This window comes from Mauremys reevesii, linkage group 1 (genome assembly GCF_016161935.1).
Source record: "Mauremys reevesii isolate NIE-2019 linkage group 1, ASM1616193v1, whole genome shotgun sequence".
Taxonomy (NCBI): domain Eukaryota; kingdom Metazoa; phylum Chordata; order Testudines; family Geoemydidae; genus Mauremys; species Mauremys reevesii.
Genome location: NC_052623.1, coordinates 228,944,692 through 228,962,067, shown reverse-complemented (window position 1 = coordinate 228,962,067; position 17,376 = coordinate 228,944,692). Strand labels below are relative to the sequence as shown.

At 43.3% G+C, this 17,376-nt stretch overlaps 1 long non-coding RNA gene across 2 annotated transcripts in view; it reads left to right on the top strand.

Moving 5' to 3' along the window:
* The window catches only part of LOC120380138, a 74,124-nt gene that overhangs the window by 38,970 nt on the left and 17,778 nt on the right, over positions 1-17,376 (top strand). For both annotated transcript variants that reach the window (XR_005587636.1, XR_005587637.1), the window contains exon 3: positions 6,907-7,086. This is a non-coding gene — a long non-coding RNA (uncharacterized LOC120380138). The remainder of the gene's footprint in view (positions 1-6,906; positions 7,087-17,376) is intronic.

The following is a 17,376-nucleotide window of genomic DNA, read 5'->3' as shown; positions in this document are numbered from 1 at the left end:
TGTGTGTGTATATATATATACACACATATACATATACACATATGTACATATACACATATAGTCTGTGTATATGTAAGTGTGTTTAAATACAATCTAAACCAATATATATAAGTAATATGATCTAAAGTCAGATTGTGCTGGAGCTGTACATGCATATCCCAGTGCAGGATTTGGTCCTCCATACACTGTAAAAATATTTCAGAATAGGAAAAAACCCACCAAAGCCATATCAGCCCTATAAAAATACTGTACTTATAAACACAGAAAATCCAGCCACCTTCCCAATCTCAGAAGCCCCATGTGTGTTTTTACAAACCCTCCTGATTGTGTCTTGTTTAATTTTATGGATTCAATGATGCTTCCCTTTCTAAAATGTGCTTATATAGCTATGACAACTTTATTACTGAACTTTTTTCTTCCCTAATGCTGTTCTTTTTTTCTTAAGTATGTCAGTAATAGGTGACAATAATCTCTTGGTCAGTTCTGAAACAGTGTCCAAGCATGGAGATATGCAGCATCATGCTAATGAGTGTCTCATTTTTCAGATTGTATAAAATGTAAAACTGAGGTGTTGGTAGTTTATAGAATAATAAAACCATGTTACTTTTCACAAGAATAGAAGGATTGGTCACAGCATTCTGGATAAATTCTATTTGCCTAACAGTTTTTTTTTTGCCTACCCCATATTCTTCTGAATTAAGATCTTTGTAACTCTCTGTCCTGAAATATTGAGTATTGTCACTCTTTTAAAGCTACCACGTTCAGCCCAGAGATGGCTGTATTTCATTGTTGGATGAAGTGTTCCCAGTGTATATGTTGCAGGGCTTGATCCTATTAGGTGTTCTGGTTTGAATCAAAAGTTTATTAGATCATTATAGTGGCTCTGCCACACCACTTTAGTTAAGGTTGCAACATGACTTCAGTTTAAAGGTCGACCTTTCGAAGTCCTCTAAAATCGACATGTTTGATGGATTTCTTTGAAATCTGAGTGCCGCAGGAGGGTGTAGGGTAGGATTAGTGACCCAAATTTGGAGTCATTTGAACCATATAACCCCCCCCCCCAAAGCCATTTAAAAAAAGTTTGTTTGCTTTTGTTTTCTTTTGCCCAGAGCTAGAGATCAACTTATCAATGTGATGTGGATCAAAATGATCTCAAGTGGTCATTTTTTACCCAAGGCAGCAGGTAAACTCAATGTCAAGTTTTACCCAAGGTAGTGCATGGCACCCACTAAATCTTTGGGGGACTCAAATTGAGAACAGTTTTTAAGAAAACACTGCACAGGTGCCAAACAGAAAAGCAGCCAGAGGGGTTCCATTCAGGCTATTTTGTATATGCTTTAAAGCTTGACTCTTGTAAGTGCTCTAGCATCCAAACAGTTAATGAAATTGCTTTGAAATTTGGTGTGCCAGATAGGGGCCTTAGCGTTAGTGATCCAAATTTGGGGCCATTTGACCAAGTGGTTCATCTGTTACTTACAAGTACTACCCAAAACCGGTTTCCTTCTGCTGCCTTCATGCCATAGGCAGGGCCAGCTCCATGCACCAGCAGAGGAAGCACGTGCCTGGGGTGGCACATGCTAAAGGGCAGCATTCCATCCATTCTTGGGGCAGCACTGTCTGGCCTTATTTTTTTTTTTTTTTTTTTTTTTGCTTCAGCAGTTCGAGCAGCTTTTTTTTTTTCCTTTCCCTGCTTGGGGCGGCGAAAATGGTGGGGGTGTCATGCCTACGGCCAGGGCCGGCTCCAACTCTGCTAGTGCACCTGAACCCTGCAACCAACCCTCATGCACCGCCCTGCCCAACCCAGCCAGTGCACCCAACCACCCTGCACTCCCAAACTTTGTGTGTGTATGTGTGGGTGGGGAATTAGACATGTGCTTCCTGAGAGTCAAGAGGTATTTAGGAGGTGGTAGGGGGAATAGGGAAATGGATGCTATGGGGCAGAAGCTAAATGGGGACAAGTGGTTGGAGAGGTGAGAGAGTTTTGGTGCTTAGGTGAGTCAGGGTTGGGGTTAGGGCAGCGGTCCCCAAAATTTTTACCTTGCACCCCCCCTCCCCCATTTCCATGTTGGCAGCATACCAGGAAGCTACAAACCTCCTCTGCCTTTGCATCTCAACCTCTCCTTTGGTCCAGGATTTTGCCAGGGCTGCATCATTTATAGCCCTGACAACTGAAAGAGCTGATGAACCCTTGGGTCTGTCAGCACCAGACCCCAATGTTCCTCTTCTACAGTTCCTCGGTACTGCTGCAGTTGGCATTGCAAATGTTTCTGTGGCAGCTTTCATCACCCTCAAAGTTGGTACCATCAGACCCTACGGTACCGCTCCTGACTTCTGGGTTGACGCTGCTTCTGGCACTGGCATGCTCAGTACCAATGGTATCGCTTCCATCGGCGGTGCCCCTTCCTGCCTCATTCTGGATGACGGAGGAGTCAGACTGGTAACTTGCTTCCTCTGGCCTCACTCCACCTTTATCCCCAGGATCCCTATGCTCCTCAGCATCTGAGTTAAGGTGGTCATCCTCCTACTCTCCATCATCTGACCAGCATCAAGGGCCATCGATGCACCATTACATGTACTGGGATTGGTGCTCATCTTGTGGTCAGGATGGAGGCCCTTGGCCCAGTGCCTATTGGCCACCAGTACCTTATCCATGGCAGTGGCCTTCAGGGAATCATTGGGATGCTTCTCAGTTACGGAGGTCCCACTCTTCATCTTGCTCAAAGGTCAGATTGCCAGCCACCTCTTTGGCGGGGTCTGTTGATCTGTCACAGGCCCAGGCACTGGCGATCTTTCTCCTGGGTCTGGGTTGATCAGCCCTGGAACAGAATTTGGCTTTAGGTCAGTTAAGGGCATCATCTTCATCTCTGGACAATTCCATGCTGCCTGGTTCATCCCTCCCTTCAATACTGGAAGATTTTAAGGTGTATCAAGACCTTTTGTGACATGTAGCTGCTTCCCTTAGTATCCAAACGGAGTTCTTGCAAGAGAACACCCACATAGTTAGTGGATATCCTGCAGCTGTTTGCCCCTGGAAGAGTCACCCTCCCTATCAATGGAGGGCAAAGGCCCTCTGGACCATGCTGCCTCGTGTAGCTAAGCACATGGAAAAGAGCTATTTCATTCCCATGCAGGGATTTGAAAGGTTTTACTCCCATCTGGCCCCAAATTCCCTAGCTGTAACTGCGGTGAATGATGAAGCCCAGCAGGGCAGGTTTAAGTTCACCCGCAAGGATAGGGATTCTAAAGGATTAAACCTCATGGGCAGGAAGATTTACACTGCCTCTTCCTACCAATATGAATTGCTAACCAGCAAGCCTTGCTGTCCAAGTACAATTTCTGTTAAATGGACAGCTATGTCAAAGTTTGCAGACCAGTTGCCCAAGACCTCGTAAGATGAATTTCGGACATTTGTCACTGAGGGATGCTTGGTGGCTAAGATGTCCTTGCAGTCTAGACTGCATACTTCAGTGGCCAAACTCTGTTCTTGGACAAGGCTGCTGAGATGCTGCACTCCTTCAGGGACACCAGGGCTACCCTGTGGTCCTTGGGAGTGTACATACTGGCAGTGCAGAGGTACCATTGTGGTGGTCAGCAGCAACATCAACAACCGTATCATTCACAGTACATATTTGGCCAGTCTTTTCCTCCTCCAGGGCAGCGGGACTACTTCAAAAGTGGCATAGATTCCACTGGAGAAAACAGTTGGACTCAGGGTTTGGCCAGTCTACACACACCCTCCCCTGGTGCCTCTCAAGTGCGCATTTTGACTCCTTGGTCCAAAGCACTGTTTCAGTTATTGCACCTCATTCCCCCCTTAGAGGACAGGCTGGCCTGCTTTCACAGTGCTTGAGGCTTGGTCACCACTGACAGCTGGGTCCTAAGCATCATCATATCAGGTTATGCCATCCAGTTCTACTCTCCTCCTCCTCCTCCCCACTCTCTCTCCCCATCCCTTTTCAGGGACCCCTCTCACGAGATACAGTTCTACTCTCTACTGGCTTTGGGAGGTGTGGGGGAGATTCCACTGGAACTTGGAGGTCATGGCTTCTACTCCCAATACTTTCTGGTACCCAAATCCAAGTGAGGGCTAAGACCCATCCTTGACCTTTGTGGCCTCAACAAATATATGAGGTACATGAGGTTCCAAATGGACACTCTATCGACTATTCTCCCTGCATTGTCCCAGAATGACTGACTGGTTTGCTGCTTTGAACCTTCAAGATGCCTACTTTCATGTGGCAATTTTGCCAAGCCACAGAAATCCATTCGATTTGTTGTGGTGGAGTGCTACTTTCAGTACACAGGGCTGTCATTCAGAATTTCTTCTGCCCCTTGGGTTTTTACCAAATGCATCATCGTTGTTACAATGTATCTCAGGAGGAAAGGAATTCACATATTCCCATATCTGGATGACTGGTTACTGTATCTGGATGAGGCACAGATCCAGAGAGAAAGTTTCTTGCTCATGTCGGCACCACGCTTTCCTTGCTCAATCATCTGGGTCTCAACCTAAACAGCAGGAAGTTGACCTTGGCTCCCATTCAGAAAATCTTGTTCACTGTCAAATTCCACTATTTTGAAGATGATTCTGCTGGATGACCATTTTCAGACAATTCACCACCTTTGCCTCAATCTTAGCCTTCCACGACTGAGGCTCTTGGGACACATGTCCACTTGCACACATGTGGTTCAGTTTTCAGGGTTGCACCATCATCCCCTTCAAATGTGGCTCAGGATGGTTTACTGTCTCACTCTTCACCCTCTAGACAGACTGGTTTGTTTTCCTCCACTGGTCCTGGGCTCCTTGCAGTGGTTGGTGCGTCCAGAGAATGTTTGCCAAGGGATTCCTTTTGTCTGACCCTTGCCAACCAGGTCAATTGTTACTGATGCCTTTCTGATGTGTTGTGGGGTGCACCTGGGGGCAATGAAAGTACAGGGGCAGTGGTCAGTGCAGAAGGCCTCACTCCATATCAACATGCTGGAGCTTCAGGCCATCTACAAAGCTTTTGGGACCATATCTGTGAACCACTGAGTCTCTTACTTACTGACAGCACCACTGAGATGTACTATGTGCACACACAAGGGAAGCAGGTTCCAGGTTGTGCTGCTTACAGGTGATCAGGCTGTGGCAGTTCTATATCGAGGACAACGTTAATCTGATAGCCGCTCTCTTGCCCAAGGTTCAGAATAATCTCGTGGACCATCTCAGCAGGCATGTCTTCCCTTAGTCACAAATGGTCCCTGAAGATAGTGTCCTCCAGGTCATCTTCACAGCTTGGGGCATCCTGATGATTAACCTGTATGCTACAAGGGACAACAGGAAGTGTCATCTCTGTTCCCCTCTCAAGGGGGCCCTCAGTTCCAGCGCCCTGTCCAGCACTTTCCACCTCAGCTGGGAGTCAATCCCAATCATCCTCAGGTCATCCTCAAGGTCAAGGCAGATTGGGCCAAGCTCACGCTTATTGCCCCAGTTTGGCCGAGACAGCGCTGGTTCTCTGACTTCCTTACGTGGTCTGTTCATCCTCCTATATCTCATCCTCCACATCCCAACTTACTTACTCAGAACCAAGACCACATATTGCATTCTGTGCTCAGCTCCCTGCATCTTCTGGCCTGGCTGCTGCATGGCTGAATGAAGATGAAGAGTGGTCTTAAGTGACTGTCCAAGCCCTCCTAAACAGGAGAAAACCCTCCATCAGGATGGCTTATTCAGTACAATGGAAGCAATTTTCAGTGTAATCATTACCCTGTGGAATCCAGCTAACGCTGGCCTCTATCCAGAACATTTTGGAGTACCCACTGCACCTTCAGTCATTGAGGTTTGAGTTTAGTCCATTGAAAGTACATTTGACAGCGATAATGGCATTTCATCCCCCTCAGTCAGGAAAGATCAGTCTTCTCAAATGCCATGGTAGTAAGATTCTTAAAAGGGCTCTTTAATCTACATCCTCCAGTTCAAGAGCAGGTTCCTCTATGGGACCTTAATCCCAGTGACCTTAATGGGACTTCTGTTCAAGCCCCTGTCATCTTGTCCTTCCACTTTTGTGTCAGAAAACTGTGTTCCTAGTAGCAAGAACATCCTCAAGGGAAGTGTGCGAGTTGTAGGCTCTCATGGCGGAGCCTCCTTATATACCTGATTTGTGGCTGTAACAATAACTTAGGGCCAAATCTTACAAACACTTATATATCTGAGTAACTTTATTCATGATTAAATCCTACTGAACTAGTTTTGTCATACTCAGCCAAAGCCTCCATTGTTTTAATTGGAACTGCTCAAACAAGTAAAGTTACTTGCATATATAAGTATTTGCAGAGCCGGGCCCTTGGGCATCTATGTGATCTAAATTGCACCACGAATACTTTTGGGTGAAAAGTTACAATTTGCATGCTCAAAAATGGAAGCCAGCTTTTGAAAAACTGGTATTAAAATTCCCTAGATATGCACCATTGCCCTTTTGCTGTTTGATAAAGTAGAACATGAGAATTTCACATTTTATACAAGATGTTTTTATTCCACAGCATTTTTTTTTGTGAGGCTGAGAAATGGGAGACAAGAATGAAGGGTAAAGCTGAGATGTCATTGCCTCAGAAGGAGCTAAGTGCCAATGTAAGGATGATATGTGTAATGTGAGGCATTCTTTTCAATGAAGAAACTTTGGCACGCATTTCTGAAAGACTCAAACTAACATTGTGACTTGGAAATACCACAGTCCATTGCACTTCAAGAGGGTGCTTAAATTGACACACTGGCTCCCTTCCAGGAATGCTACCACATATTAGTATGAGAGAAAGGCTTTCCTTTCTAAGAAGTCATTGTAAGTTAGTAATTCAAGACAAAGTCAAAACTGGATACTAAGTTAAACAGTACAATGTTCCATTCCTTTGACTCAGTTCTTCATGTTACAGGCAAATAGAGGGGAAGGTTCCTGTCCTCAAAGTCCCATCTTCACTGGCCATGCTGGCATGACCCAGAGGAGGTTTTCATTTGCAAGTTATCTCAGACTGAGCTTCTTATGTCACTTTGATGCCCTGGATCCACTCCATCTGGGCCAACCATGGTCAAAAGTGACATTTGGTGAGCTGAAGGTATGTTTTCCTACGTCTGCTGCTCCAGGGAATCTCTTAACCCCTTCCATTAGTCTCTGCCTTCACATGAGGTGATATCAGGGAACCAGGGGCACTAAGTCCATAGACTCATACTTCAGTAACTTATGCTGCGTTGTCCCCTGTTGGTCCGGGGCAAGGGAAATGTACCATGGAGACTGGCCAGCCCCTGGCCCAGTCATCTCCCTGACTTAAGAACCCCTGCCTAGAGTCTAGTGGAGAAGGCAGAGCATGTGGTAGAAGAAACATTTCCCCTCATGGCAGTCTCCAACCAGGATCTGTGGGTGACTGCCCGTCCCTCCCACCCTATCCCCCAAGTAGCAGGGAAGAAGACCTCATGAATTAAGACAAATCCTTTAGGGTGTCTTGGGGCTATAAGTAGAGGTGAATTAAGAGAAGGAAAGTTTAGGCTAAATGTTAGGGAAAGATTCTTACAGTGAGTGAGATCTATTAGACTCTGGGATAGTCTCAGGGGAAATGGTGAAAACTCCATTACTTAGAACATTTTAAAATTAAACTGAGCTTAGCAATAATAAATGCTTTATGCTGTAAGGAATGATCTTGCACAGGAAGGGAGCTCTTAAGGGTTCCAGCACACGTTCAGAGAATCACAGAATCAGTGAAATTACTTGCAAACCATTTTTGATGAGGGTATTCCTTACTTGCATGAATAGTCTCATGGACATCAACATGAATACTCACATGATTAGGGTTTGCAGGACTGGGCACATAATATCTAGTTCTGTGCTCTCTGAGTAGGTGCATGGTACCTGATCTCTTAGGAAAAACTGCACAAGGAAAGGCTATCTAATGAGATGGTTGGAAGTGAGTTGCCATCTGCCCTATGCTTTCTAGATTTCAAACTGTATTCTGGCATTCTTCCCTAGAGAGCATAGAGCACAGTGGGACTTGATAAATGTAGGGAAACCTTCAGAGGAGCACTTGATATATCAAAGGATGGGCAAACCTCAACAGGTTCAGAGTAGGGTTTCAAACAAAACATTTTTCCTAATGGAGAATGGGGTTTGGTCAACATTGACATTTTCTTCCAGAAAATATTGATTTGGGGCGGAATTTTCCCTTGGGAACATCAAACAAAATGTTTTTGTTTTGAGTCAAACTGAAACAAAATGTTACACTTCAGGTTGACAAGCTGAACTGAAATGGGTTGGGTTGACCTTTATCTCATTGTTCACCTGAGCTACCATATGTCTCATGTGACTGGTAGTTTCGCATCCCTAACAACCCCATTCTCCCATGTGGGCCTTGTTTACTGGTTGAAACATCTACAGTGTTGCATTGTGTCCTCTTCCTGTGACTGAGCTGCAGTGGTACATCATGGGCTTATGTCAGTACATACATTTTATCCCAATTTGGACAAAAATAAATGTCAAAGGGTTGGAAATTCAAAGGTTTATTTTTAGACCTGGTTTGGGTTTCAGTTTGAAGAAGCTCTTGGGAGCTCAGCTGCTTGTCAAAACAAAACCAACTTTTTAGGACCAAAGCACATTATAAGGGACCAAAAAAAAAAAGCGGGGGGGGGGGGAATCCCAGATGTATGAGAATAAACAGAGGAGCTGTACACTACTGACTCTCATGTGTATCCTTGCCTGAGATCTGGGTTTCCCCAATTATCTTAGTGAACTCCTAGCATATTAGACTTCATTTAATTAAATACATCTAACGTTACTACCTTCTGCTTCTCTACTATTGGAAAACTATAGAAAGACAGCAGTACCTGGAAAATTAAATGCCATAGTTCACCTGCTGATACATAATTCCATAGTTCAGGTGAACATGTCTCACATCTGGGTTCCAGCAAGGGCAATGCTTCCATGGAGTTATTATGGGAGGGGCCACAGTAATATTTCAGTATAAGCCATCAGTGTCTCAGAAATATTACCACAGTGACTTTCTCAACATTCAAAACAGGTTTATGTAGTTGACATTGATTCACATATTAGCATTTTAACAGACATGCATGTCTCTGTCCCACTGCAAGAATTACATTTCCTCAGCTGGGTAAATGGCATGGGAACTCTTCCTTTAACTTTTGGTACAAAACTTTTTGAGGAGATGGTAACCACAAGGAGAAAGAAAATGGAGAGGGCTTCTGTATGCAATAAGTCATCAGAACCAATAAAAACTTGGAAAAATCCAATGCAAAACATATTGGAAAATTAAACAATGATCATGTAATTGAACACATGGAAGATTTTAAACAGGTGTTAGAATATCAACAATACTGTAACTTAGATTCTTGAGCTCCTAGAACACGTAATAAAAGCTAACCTCTAAAAGTATTTAGACTGCTCAAACCTACCTGAACAAATATCTATAGCCAGCTGAATGGTGTCCTTTAGTCCTTGGAGCAAGAAACAGCTGGAGTCTGCTCGACAAATGCATAGAATCATGAAAAGGTAGGGATGGACTGGCCCTCAGAGGGCATCTAATCCATACACCTTATATTGAGGCAGCGTTATGTATATCTAGGCCAGGTCTTCACTACTGACCTATATTAGGGTGACCCAATAGCAAATGTGAAAAATTGGGATGGGGGTGGAGGGTAATAGGTGCCTATATAAGAAAAAGCCCCAAATATTGGGACTGTCCCTATAAAATCAAGACATCTGGTCACCCTAACCTATAGTGGTATAACTGCATTGTTAGGGATGTGAAAAATCCACATAGTAACACTATGTTGATGGGAGAGTGTCTCCCGTCGACACAGCTACTGCCTCGTGGGGAGATGGATTAACTATGCTTCCGGGAGAAGCTTCTTCATTTAAGCGCTGCAGTGACACAGCTGCATCCAAGCAGTGTTTTAAGTGTAGACCTACCCCTAGATCGTCCCTCATGGGTTTGTCTAACCAGTTCTTAAAAGCCTCCAGTGACAGGGATTTCACAACCTCCCTAGGTAACCTGTTCCAGCTCTTAACTATCCTTATAGTTAGAACGTTTTTCCTGATATCCACCCTAAATCTCCCTTGCTGCAATCTAAAATGATTATTTCTTGTCCTACCCTCAGTGCACTCAGAACTATTAATCACAGTCCTCTTTATAACAGCCCTGAACAGGCCTCAAATATGTTATCAGGTCTCTCCGCAGGTTTCTCTTTTCTAGATTAAACATGCCTAGTATTTTCAACCTTTCCTCATAGGTCATGTTTTCCAAACCTCTTATCATTTTGTTACTTTCCTCTGGGCTCATTCTAATTTGGTCACATCTTAAAGTGTGGTGCTCAAAACTGAATACAATACTCCAGTTGAGGCCTCACTAGGGCCAAACACAGTGGAACAACTACCTCCTATGTCTTACATATCACACACCTGTTAATATATTCCAGAGTGATATTAGCCTTTTTAGCAACTGCATCACATTGTTGACTCATTCACTTTGTGATCCATTATAATCCCAGATACTTTTCAACATTAGTACTGACTAGCCAGTTATTCTTCATTTGTGTAATTGTATATTTGATGTTTACTTCCTAAGTGTAGTACTTTGTATTTGTCTTTATTGAATTTCAACTTACTGATATCAGATAAATTCTCCAATTTATCAGATAATTTTGAATTCTAATTCTCCCCTCCAAAGTGCTTGGTGTCATCTGAAAATTTTATAAGCATACTCTCAACTCCATTATCCATGTCATTACTGAAAATATTAAATAATAACAGACCCATGACAAATCCTGGCAGGACTCCACTTGATGTTGTTGGGACTCCCCTATGTTCAATTAGCAATTTTAGTCATGTCAAGTCAGGCGTACAGATACAGTCTTCCAACCACAAATGGTTGGAACACCCATGTTGTAAGCTGTACACTCACCCTTTAGTTATTTCATTCACACCATATTTCCCTAATGTGCTTATGAGACTGTCATGTGAGACTGTGTCAAAGCCTTAATAAAGTCCTGATATATCGCTTCTACTGCTTTCTAAAGCTGGGATCAGAATCTGACTCCCAACATTGTGTTGGGAAGGACTGTTAGCTGGTTACTTGTTCCAAGCCCCGGGCATATCGCTAACCCAATCTCTAGCAGAGACATATCTCATGGGATAATAGTATTAATGATAGAACAAAGTCAATAACTACAAAGCACCACTACCAAGACACTTGGGGCATTATATAGCACAATAAAAATAAACTTAAATATAGTTTAAATGACTTTATAATACACTCCTAAAATATCAAACAAAGGAGAACCAAAAGAAGGAGGGATGAAGACTAGCCTAGCTGCAGGATCCCAGAGTCCTGGCAACTTCCTAAGTAATAGGACTGGTGTCTTCGGTCAGCTGGTTGATATTTTGCAGACATGTTTAGTTATCACAGGCAGAATTAATTAGAGAAACCTGTGTTCCACACTGATCCAGGCACCTTGGAATCCACACATCCCTTAGACTTGCACACCATATTGATAGTTCCTAAATGCTTCAGTTTGTCCATCACACATCTACAATCTGCTTCTCCTGCACTGTGCGGCAAACACTTGCTGCATAATTTAGCGTATGCTTTGTATGTCACATTCTTCTCCCGCACACATACCCAGAACAGCCTCAACCAGCTTCCTTGTCTAAGACACGTTAACCCTGATGAAGGTCTCTTCTTTTGATCTCTTTTTTTAATACTGCTTAGTTTGCTAATTGTCCCAGGGGATAATCAGTCTTCTTCACTAGGTGTTCAATTAGCCTGAATATCAGGAGCACGTATTTCCCATCCCCCACTACCTCCAATGTCATCTTTCAGGAAGCAATATATTGTACCCTCCATTTAAATCTCTGGCTTCCAGCCCATTTTGAAACCTAAATCCCCGTTAGTGATACAGATACAAATGATTAAACAAATCTTAAAATGGGGGAGGGGAGGAAGAATGTAATAAATGCTCTGTAAACACTGCAGAGCTGTAATGAATCATTCTGCCAACCCTCCTACGCAATAGAGGAAGTGGTTTGTGGAACATGCCCTCTACGGAATGGTCATATTCTGCCTTTTGATGCCATTCCCATTGGCTTGAATGGGTGCTGAATATGTGCGACCGAGGCATTTTTGGCTCACATTATTGCTGAACACTCTGAGGACACATTGTGTGTGCGCTTTGATGTTCCATTAACCTTATCAACTAGCCAGCAACAGCCAGAATTCTTTTAGTGTTGGAAAGATCCACTTAGAGAGAGAGAGAGAGAGCAGTGCACAGAAAGCTTATATTCCTTATTAGCCTCTCCCTCCAAAGTGCTATTTAAAGGAACGGCCTTATATTCTACAAAAGAGCGTAAAATCATTTCCATGTCATCACTACTCTGCATATATATATCTATATATCTATATATATATCACTACTCTGCATATATATATATATATATATATATATATATATATATATATATATAAAGGGAGCAGAATATGTGTGGAAGACTTGATTGCTAAGGATGCAGTTTTATCACTCAACATGCCTTTCTTCCTATGAGCAAAATTAACCTTAGCAAAAACATCTGGTTATACTGCAACAATAGTCACCCTTTGGTACTGCATGTTGTCAGCTGATTGAAGAGAGAGACAATGATTTTATGTACAAGAAGGCTCTTCTCCTGTCCAAGCTGCTACAACGATGTACATCCCTAATTCATTTAGATGTAGACACTGCAGGCTACTCCAGTAGTAAAGTATAGGTAAGGTTAGAAAAACATTATGGTTCTCCAATTTCATTCTATGCATAGCATGTACAAGGCAAGTCTACTATTGTCCTATGCAGGGCAATAAAATTAGCTGATGCTATGAGTGACCTCTTGCTCAGGTCATCCAGAAACGTGGGCCTCAGCTCTGCCTCAACAAGAGAGTTTCGCTGCTGCTAAGTAATGTGCCAGCTCCCCAACACACCATCTTGTCTGCCTTTCCAGCAAACTCTTCAGGGCTCTGTCAGTCCAAATCTTGCCTTGCAGATAGCAGTCAGTGAACACCAGTTCCCCAGAGATGTCTTTCTGCAGTGTCCAGTCCCTTCTTCGGATACTCACAGCAGTTATCAAGTTTGCTGCCTCCAAACAGTCAAAACACACACCCGCCTGTTAGTTTAGCTCAGGGGTAGGCAACCTATGGCACGCGTGCCGAAGGCAGCACGCGAGATGATTTTCAGTGGCACTCACACTGCCCGGGTCCTGGCCACCGGTCTGGGGGCTCTGCATTTTAATTTAATTTTAAATAAAGCTTCTGAAACATTTTAAAAACATTATTTACTTTACATACAACAATAGTTTAGTTATATATTATAGACTTATAGAAAAAGACCTTCTAAAACGTTAAAATGTATTAGTGGCACACGACATCTTAAATCAGAGTGAATAAATGAAGACTCGGCACACCACTTCTGAAAGGTTGCCGACCCCTGGTTTAGCTGAAGACCTGCACTTCAGTTTAATACCCAGCATTGAGATGGTTTACAATAAAACAAGGATATTTTTTTTAACAAAAAACAGATTTAAGTGATTTCAAGTAAGAGTGAAAGAGATAGGAAAGGTTACAAACAAAACACGCTTTCTAGTGACTAAAACATAACTTCAACATGTTATCATTTTGTCTAAGCAGATTTCTCACCTAGAGTCAGCTTTCAGAGACTTCAACCTCCTTGGTTGAAAGATCCACCATTCTCAGATTTCAAGAGCTCTGCCCTCTATTTTTGTCCTTCTAGTGATGGATAGCAAAATAGCTTTTTGCTTCTGTTTCTATCTCCCTGTTACAAGAGGCAGGAAGGCTTCCTGCCAGTGTAGCCTCCAGCCGCCATCATGATTGTTAGGTGGCCATCTCTTCCAGTTGCTTGCCTGATGGCTTTGTTTACCTTACATATAAATGTACTTTTCATTGTCTTTGGTCTCACCGTCCTTAATTTAAAGTGGAGACAGGCACAACAACATTCCTTTGTCTAGGGTGGTCTGGGCTAAGGCACTGCCTGCCAAATACATTTTACTAATATATTTCCAGCACACATCTATAATTATTTATACATCTCATGGAAGATAGGTCCATCAATGGCTATTATCCAGGCTGGGCACGGCTGCAAAACCATGCTCTGAAATGTCCCTAGCCTCTGTTTGTCAGAAGCTGGGAATGGGCGACAGAGGATAGATCGCTTGGTGATTACCTGTTCTGTTCATTCCCTCTGAAGCACCTGGCATTGGCCACTGTCGGAAGACAGGATACTGAGCTAGATGAACCTTTGGTCTGACCCAGTATGGCTGTTCTTATGTTCTTAACACCCATACATATATCACACAATATTAATGACCAGTGTCACCAGTTTGCATATGGTATCTTACATGACAACTTTTAGATACAGATGTTGACAACAGTAAGTTGTAGCAATGAGTGTGTAAGTCCTGATGTGAGTTATGGCCGTGTATTAATTAGCATTGTGTGCTCCCAGGGTCACTCTATCCAAGCTGCTAGCAATCTGAAGCAGGAACCTAAGTCATCCAAATATTTTGTGATGGTTCTTTTGGTGAGTGACCAGGATGAACAGCTTTCAAATGAGTAATTTTGTATAATGTTGCTTAATCCTTTGGTCTAAAATAGCCAAAATAAAAGACTTAGAATATTATCCAAGGCCAGATGATTGTAGTTTACAGAGGTCAGCTACTTTTGTGCCCCAGTTGGTGCTGGAGTTTGTCCTTTGGTTGTTCACCAGAGGCATATAATTCAACCAGCAATGAGTATCATCTTTCAGAAGACAAGTTGCCTTTCAATCGTGGAGTGCATAGTATTCAACAGTTCCAAAATTATCACACAAGCACAAGCCTTGATGCACAGCTACACCATGAGTTTGGATCTTCCAGTTTAATTGAAATACTGCACCTTCATGAATTCTGCATCAATTATGATGAGCTGAGGCAGTTCATCACTAATGCTGCAAAAACTGAAGTAGAAAGACCCCCCAGGGAGGTGTGTTCATTCCAAATGGAATTACACCACTTAATGCTGGTGGAAGTATCATTCATGAAGGAGATGATAATATAGACATAAATGAGGAGACCATTGATAGAATACATTCCATTCAGGGCTTGTCTACAGTACTGCTTCAGTCGATGTAAGCTACGTCGCTAAGGAGTGTGAAAAAAAACCACCCCCTGAGCGACATAACTTACATTGACTTAAAGCGGTGTCCACATCATAGTACGTCAGCAGGAGTGTCTACCTCTCACTGAGATGGAGTAATTACATTGGCAGGAGAGCGCTCTCCCATCAACGTAATGCGTCTTCACCAGACACGCTACATTGGCGCAGCTGCATTGATGCAGCGGCACCGATTTAGCACGGTAGTGAAGACAAGCCCTCAGTGGCTAGAATGGTATTTCAAGAACAGTATGCAGATAGTCCAGCATCACAAGAAATATCATTGATGTGTGAGAAAGAAAAGTCACTCAGTCTCTCTGGGCGATCCGAGTCTCTTATGCAATGTGCAGGATTTGACAAACCTAGGCTGTGTCCAGAACTGATTTGTCAGGAAAAAGTACTTGAGAAAGTAAACACCTGTTGTCTACAAATGAACACTGTCTGAGATCTCTCCAGGTGTCTCTTAAGACTGCTACCTTGTGATGTCCCACAATACCAAATGATGTTGATATTGTTCACATTCAGGTGATTCGATTTTGGACTGGTTTCAACAAAGAAGAGCACCTACACAACAGTTGCATATACACTTATTGTGGATGCCAGATCAGCTGATGTGGCCACAGTCTATACTACAATGCTGAAGGATCAGCAGCTCTAGGACAGCAGCATGCTGTTCAGATCATGGATCAGCAGCTGTGTGCTGTTACTCATCAAGTGAACTTGGTATCAGTGTGATTCACCTGAATGGTTTTCATACCCTATGCTGTTTGCATGTATTGGGAAATTTTGGGAGATGCAGGTTTGCTAGACCTTCTTAGACTCAGACTTTAAGGTCAGAAGGGACCATCGTGATCACTTAGTTTGACTCCCTGCACATTGCAGGCCATGGCGATCAGTTAGACCCTGAGCACGTGGATAAGACCCAGCAGCCAGACACCTGGGAAAGAATTATCTGTAGTAACTCAGAGCCCTCCCTATCTAGTGTCCCTTCTTGTTGATTCTGATATGTTTGCAGTTTGTACTGCAGATAAGATGCTTGCTGGTAAAGAATTCAACCATGCTCTACGTGGCTTGACTCTAACATTTGAGCCACAGAGTGCACTGAAACTTTATTCATTTGTTAAATGGGGTGAGCAGGGAGGAGGTACTCATGCAGTTCCAGCATTTGTCTGGCACATGTTGGCTGACACTCAAAAAGTTTTTGAGTCTGAAGACATTTGAGTCTTTCCAGCATATAACTAAAGAGCTTGATCATGCTGTAACTCAGCATATACTACCACTGCTGGAGGAATTTCAGACATGGGGTTATACCCTCCTCCTACATTCAAATTCAGGGATTATTTTCTTGGGGTTATGCAATTATTGCTTTTAAAAATCCATGCAAAGTGAAAGGGTGATTGGAAACCACATATGCATGCACAGCATACCTGCTTCCATGCTATTTTACTGCAAACAGGCCCAGCTATTCCAAGTGCATAGCAATCTACATTCTTGAAATGTTAAATCTTCCTGAAGACATACACAGTGCCTCTGCATCTGGGGGATCTGCTGTGCGTCAGACTTCTGGTTATTTCAATGGAATTTGGGGTGACGTGGTGTAACGTGGTGCACTTGCCCCACACTGATTCTGCAGGGGTTAACGCCATCCTATGGGCCGAGGAGGCCATGCCCCTTTGGCCTTGCTCGTCATGGTCCCGCTGGATACCAGGTATAAAAGGGAGCAGCTCGGCGTAGTTGGGGCTGACCGCCAAGGAGTCAGGATGCACATTCCAGGCCTACTTGTGGAAGCTGTGGCAGTCAAAAGCCAGGAACAGCACCAAAGGTTAGAGTAGGAGTCAGGAACCAGGAGGCAGAGCCAAGGATCAGAAACCAGGAGTCAGACTCAAGGGTCAGAGCTGGAGTCAAGAGCAAGTCAAGAGGTAGGTCCATCAGTACAAGTGGCAGGGGAGTCCACCTTGTTACACAGACACTTCCTGGAACTCTTCCTGGGCTTAAATAGGCACTTGGACCATATGTCAACATTATGGCAAAGTCATTTGACCCTGAGTTGCATCCAGAAGTGCTTATCAACATACTTACTGGACTGCAAGTAACATCAACATACAAGAGTCTCTACTGAAAATAGCAGATGTTGAAGAACAAATGGAGACATTTGTGAGAGGAGCACTTGAT